We start from the raw sequence: 6,723 nt of genomic DNA, 5'->3' as shown, positions 1-6,723 counted from the left end.
CATAAAAGACTGCCAAGGGTTCTTGGGTAAAGATTGTGCCCTTTGAGAGAGGGAACAAAGGCTGAGAATAAATGGCTAATTCTCAGTGTGGAGGGAGGTTAATAGTGGGGCAGGCCAGGGAGGAACTTGAAAAAAGTGCTGGTAGGAGTGGGGGAGATCAGAGATGGTATTTTAAAGAGCCCATCACCTACTTTTTAACAGCTTATTCATACTGAAACTAACTTAGCAGACATGTAAGGGATTTTTTCCGTCTCCCTAATTAAGACTGAAAGTCAAAAGCAGCTATAACTTGTGCGGCTCAACTGAAGTCAAGGTGATAAATATTGGAGGCTCTGTGAAGGAGTGTGAGGAGGGCACTTTTAAGACAGACTTGCTTTCTCTTGTTTTAACATTTGCAGAGAGAATGTAAGTTCGTGGGATCCGACTCCATGTTGCATAGTCTTAGATAAGGCATTTAAGCATACAGAATTGGCAAGACTTTTATATTTCTTTTTAAAACAGTCATTTCTGTACTTGTATTAGTGCTCGTTAAGATCTGTGTTGACAAAGACCAGCAGAATTTCTGGCAGCCGCTGTATCCCACCGCACAGGATGAGTGTCGGTAAGGGAGAGCGCCTCTGGATATGGGATCTAAGGAGCTGCAAGTGACCATCCCCTCCACTTCTGAAGATTCTTATGATTTGGCTATTTTCATATAAAATGTGTCACATTTCCACAAAATGTCCAAATATTGGGATCGTACATGCTGTGGTATGTGGAAAGAAGGTAAGGGCTAGAGTGAAGTGAGGAACAGAACATGATTCTCTCTGATTCCATTAGATTTGTGCGATGGCTTCTTTATGAAGTGTTTGGTCCCAATTCACTTGGCAGAACAAGCTGTTTCTACTAACGTGCCATGCTGTATCTCTCAGGTTCCTCATCTGCAATCAGCTATCTTAACATCAGGGCTGAGTAAATAATTCACAATTAATGATTTATCCTGCTAATGCTTTCTTTGGTTTCTTCTGGTAGCCCTGTTCTTTTGGCATTTATGTGAGATGAGTTGCGGATAACTTCGTACAGACACCTTGGCATTAAGAACTGTAAGGGGTGCAATAGTTTTTTGTCAAATTAACACCTTTGAAATTGTCTTTATTTTAAACATTGCCACAGCATCATCTGTGCTATGGAAAAGTATGCTATGGAAAGTAAATGCAGAAGAGGTCCTTGTGGTCAAAACAACAAGCATATTTTCAGGTTTTATTAAAAAAAAAAAAAAAAAAAAAGTATTCACTGACACGTTCTCTCACCCGCCCTTTACTCAAGTTGTTGCGCCAATGTAAGGTGGTTGGTAATAACACTACCCCAGTTAAAGGATACTTTCCAAGATGGCATGTTACTAAAATGGGCTAGAAACCTAATGCAGTCTGTAGTCAGCCTTTCCTGGTGGTGCATAGACTTCCCTGAGAAGTGATACCGATTGCCTGGGGAGAAAGCGGGTGGAGAATTGCGAGCACTCCTGGGGCACACACATTTCATCACAACTTTTGATCAACTCTCCCTTCCCTCACAGCATCAGACTTGTTTTGGCAAGACTTGACAAGCCAGCAAGACAAATCTTTTTATTCCTGCGAGAATGGCAGTGAGCACAGATGACAATCTTCTGTGCAAGTGCAGGTGGATTTTCTTTAACGCAGCCAGATTTGTTTATGCATAGTAGAATGAAGGGCTAAGCTGTGGCCAAATGTCGAACATTTCACTTCAAATAATTAAATTTAGGCATCTGAAACCAACAACATAGTTCTCCCAAGGAAAGCAATATATGGCCATTCTTGGCCGTATGAGAATGTTGGAGGGAACTAAAAGGATTTTTACACTCATTTATTTATTTACAGCCAGAGTTAAAGAACTAAGTCTTGTGTCTGGGAGCTGTGCAACAGGTTTTCGTTTTGTTTTTAGTCCTCTCTGTGCTGGGTGTGTAAGAGGGATGTGTAATGTACACAAACAGCTAGCATTCCCACAAAAAGCAAGGATGGCAGGGTTTTATTAGTTCCTTAAGTTGATCGTCATGCAGGTGGTAGCTGCTCCTTGAAGAGAGAGCTTATGAGATAGTAAGCCAGTGCTGAGTTTACTCATAAGCAAAAGGTTAAGTTTTAGATTCATATCTAAAAATCCTTAAGACCCCAGCTTCAAGTCACTACTTTTCTGGTATTTTCCCTTATATTTTTCTGCTCCAGCTGTATGCTAATACCATATTGTATATGAGAATGTCTTAAAACTGTAGTATCATCTCAGCCAATCTGATGTGTATAGAGAGCTGAAATGCCTCAGAATACTAAGTTGTATCTTCCTTTAGTGCCAGTAATCTACACAACCAAACAGCCTGCGACTGCATTAACTTGCTATGATTTTTGACAGAAGAGACCTTGTTCGTGTAAATCCCTTGCATACTGATGGGGGTGTGATTACCACTCTGACAAAAGGACAGGTTGAATACAAATTTGGGAGGGCCGAAAAGTGTTTAGTACCCCTTATTGTTTTCATCAGAATTCTAAATCTTATTCATGCAGGTGACTCTGATCTTTATATCAATGCACAAAAAGAAAAGAACAGAAGAGTAAAAAGACTATTCTCTTTTGACTGAAATGCTGATTTTGTTATCGTGTTACCAGCGAGGATCCATTTGGGGTATTATTCAAGCACAGAGATCAGTGCTGGCTTTTTGTAAGAGCCCTTAAATGTTTGGAATACATTTGCCCTTGAGAGACATAATCTAATGCAAAAATAAAAAAAAAATAAAAATCCTCAGATCAGAAGATAGGGAAGGTGGGATTGTGTTTAGCACACTGAAACTTGTTGGCAAAGCAGCTCCACCTTTAGCTTAATACTTTCCACATTCTTTTCTAATCTTCTATACTTAATAGCTGGATTCTGTTTTCCTGTGTCAGGTTTTGTTCGTGAAACAAATTGGCAATTAGCCACTGGCTGAGGGAACAAAGGGTATTTATTCAAAGTAAATGCAGTGATCGTGATGTGTCTTGATACTTGGTTTCTTCTGAGATCAAAAATACCAGCTATGTGCTTTTGAAGCAAGTAAGTCAAATGGAGTACATATTACAGTGAGAATAGCCATACTTAGAATACTTAATGTACTTAAGATAGATTTATTTTCCATCACGATGTGACCAGTTGCATCCCCCATATGGTTGCTTGCTGCTTTGAGGGCTTCTGGCCACATTGGCTCCTGTTTGGACTTATGGGGCAAGGGAAGAAACGATGCAGGAACCTCATCTGTCTTCCATTGTGTGCAAGTTGGCCAGCGTTCTCTGGGAAGCACAGTTGTTCTCACAGTTGCTACTATCCTGGACATTGGCAGCTTGAAAGGACGTTTTGAGGCCCAAGCCAAAAGACAGCATAGTCTCTTAAGACTGGCCGAGCTGCTGTAGCAGTGTGTGCAGTTCTGCTGGATAGACAGAATGAGAACTTGGGTATTTTGCCTGCACTGGTTTGCTGTCTTATTCCTGCAAAATATGAGAAAAAGTGGTAAGACTTTAAAGCAGAAAACTATCTGGGAATACAAGAGTCAAAGCTGGAGTTTGGGCAGCCCTTACTCTGAGGGAATCTGGGACCCTCAGACTCAAACCCGCAATTACCTGGTCACCATGAACTGCTCAGAATCACTGCAGTTGTGGTTATCAGGCTAATTCAGGATTGCTTTGGTTTTAAGCTTATGCCAGAACGTGTCTCCTGTCACGCTGGAACATAAGAGAGAGAGGGTGTGTGTTACATGTGAAAACTGAGGTTGGGGCACGTATATGGCAGGTTAAGTGAAACTGAATATTCTTTGTAGGCGAGTGTTTGAAAACTAGGCCAAGACACACTGTGATGATCCAGAAGGAGTGTATTCTGCTGTTGCTGCCCAGTAACTGGAAGGCAAGCATCCTTTACAACCTTGACCTTCTACGAATATCTGTTCCCCCTGGATTTAGGAAGGATTAGCAACTTCAATTTTAGAATTAACTTGAAAATCCCTACAGAAATATACTGGTAGAACTACATCAGTATAGTGTCACTGTAGCTGTTTCTACTATCCCTGTGTTGGGACACACGTTCGGGTTTTAGACTCCTTCTAGTTCTCTTTGTTTTTCTTTGTTTAAAAGTGTTTTTAGAGCATCCCCCTCCTGGAAGCAGTCTAAATCTCAATTTACTCTCCATATAGGCAATTTAATAGTATGCTCAATGGAATAATTATGCTGAAATAATTCTTCCCATAGACTTTAACAAATGGACCAGGTCTATATTTGTTGCTTTCTTTTTCTTATTTTTCCCTCCCTAGGTAGAATAGCCACCTTAAATGTGGATGTTTCTCCTTCCAGAAATAGGACTGGAATAATTCAAACAGCCTTTTTGAAACATTTACATGTGTTGTTTTACAGCATGGTAGGGAAAACCCACTCTAAACTATTGTCAGTTTATGCTTCTATCAATACATAGTGCCTCAGAAGTGAGCACTTTAGGTCATCAGTTTTGCCAGTCCTAAAGAAACTTGTTAAATGAATGTTCCTCATCAATAATTCAGAGTTTCTAGGAAAGCTTTTTAATTTTAGTTATAGCTTTTTTGGTGCCAAATGGATGTGCCATCATAGGTAGCAGCAAAGACATCGAATATACAGCAAAGGAAATTGAAGTGTTTATCCGGTTCTTCTAGTGAACATGTTCCTACTTTGAACCCTTACGATCTCTGGCATGATTATCCCAACCAGGGAATCCCAAGTACAGGAACAATTAATGCCTGTGAAGTCAGGTAACAGCCTTACTGCAAAGTTCACTTGCTTGTTATATAGTTTCATGTTATTTTTGACATAGTGTTGGCAATGAGATGGATCCTTTAGCAGAGCATCTGTAGGTGGAAGATAGCACAGATGTGCCTACACAAGTACAGGTAGTGAAATGGGTTGGAGTGGGGTGTAGGCGTGCGTTGTGCTGTGATGACTAAAGGCAGCGTGAGTAGGTGAAGCAGAGGAAAATAAGTGCTACATCTGTGTGTCTTTGCCTCTCCTTAATCGTGTGGCCTAAAATGCACTCTGTGGCTCTGCAAGAAATGGGGCTGCAGCCTTATGGAGTGACCATTTCTTCTTTTATTTTGTGGTTGCAGAGTTTACATGACAGTTATCTGTCAAGATCTGATACAAGAGCAATTATTCACTGCTTGTACAGAGATGATAGATTAAATATTTCATGAACTTACTAGTCCAAAGTGCACTGCAAAAGTTATATGATCGATCAAATCTTAACAATTCTTAAAACGTTCCTTTTGCTTCCTTTTTCATTTGCAAACAACTGGACATTCCTAATAAAATTCTTGCTGATAAGAAAAATTGTTGAAATATCTGTGATAGATTAGGCACAGTGAAGTAACTCAGTGTCTCCTACTGATAGGTTGGTGCTGTCTTTTACTAGAGCACTTCAGAATGAATAGGTGGTGATGCTCCTAAATCATTTTTCTGGCTTATCAGCAGGACTCCTTAGTGACACTGAAGTTGAGTGTAAGTTCCTGCATGTGATTTTCCTGCTATACAATCATGGGAACAAACCAGAAATGCCTGGGGTTTATTCTTATTCAATAGAGTAAATATATTTTTGGAGCTCCTATCATGTATTCACAGCTCAGATTTTGTCTAGGCGCTCTCTAAGAAATAGAATAGGAACCAGTTAGAAGAGACCCATGAGAACTTGCTATACCTCTTCTAATGCTATGCAGATAGTCTTGAGTAGCACTCACTGGGTTGCAAAGGGAATCCTCCTCTTCCTTATTACATTTGCTTTCTTAAGGATTACAGTCATGTATAGCACATCCAGCCTAGAGCCTAGTGTGAACAAGGAAATTAAGGCCCTACACAGAGGCAGTGCCTACTGCTCGTTTCCCACCTTCTTCCATCTTTGTGCAGAAGGTGCAACATTAAACTTCCTTCAATTGATATCCTGATTTCAGGGGTTTTGAAGCTCTGCCAGGCTCCTGAAATATCAGCCTGTTGTGTCTGTATTCTTGATTTTTGCCCCTTGAGTAAAACAAATCACAAAATTGACATCAAATGCTGTTCTCTTCTGTCAAAAGAATCAATTCCTCAAGTTTTTTTTTTTTTTTTTTTTTTTTTAAGGTATTGGTTCTGCTGTTTGTATGGTTGAAAGGTTTGAGGTTTGCGCCTAGGTATTCATTACTGGTCCAGATGCATCCATCCTTTTCTGGTTTATTCATTATACCTTAAGTGTGCTGATGCCTAAGTAGCAGAGCTCTTGTTGACTATCAGAGGCAGGCCTGTGTACTCAGAGGCAGAATTTACCTCTTAATTAGCATGCTCTGGCTTTTTCCATCCCTTTCCCCAGCAGAACAAGTTCAGAGCAAATGAAGCATCTAGAATTTCCAAAGCATTGCTCTCAGTAGCCAAAAGTGATATTTAGCTTCCTAACGGAGACTGATATTGTCTGTAGGCAGAATGTAATCAGTGATTAATGTATTTTTCTTCTGCAGAGAGTTTGGGACTGTCTGAACATATGGAAGTTAATCAGGGGAGATGTTCAAATCTGGGCTAGGCGAAGAATAGCGCGCAGTCATCAGAGCCGGTCTGGGAAATGGAAGGGACAAATGATGTGCTGGATTCTTTCAAATTCAAAATGGTTGATTATGATTAAGCTTAATGACTTGTGTGAGAAATGAAATGCCTCCCTTCCTCCACCTGCCTGGTG

The sequence above is a fragment of the Tinamus guttatus genome, unplaced genomic scaffold (assembly GCF_059628265.1).
Source record: "Tinamus guttatus ecotype Peru unplaced genomic scaffold, ASM5962826v1 Tinamus_guttatus_pri_ptg000035l, whole genome shotgun sequence".
Lineage (NCBI taxonomy): Eukaryota > Metazoa > Chordata > Aves > Tinamiformes > Tinamidae > Tinamus > Tinamus guttatus.
Note: the sequence above shows the minus strand (reverse complement) of the source record.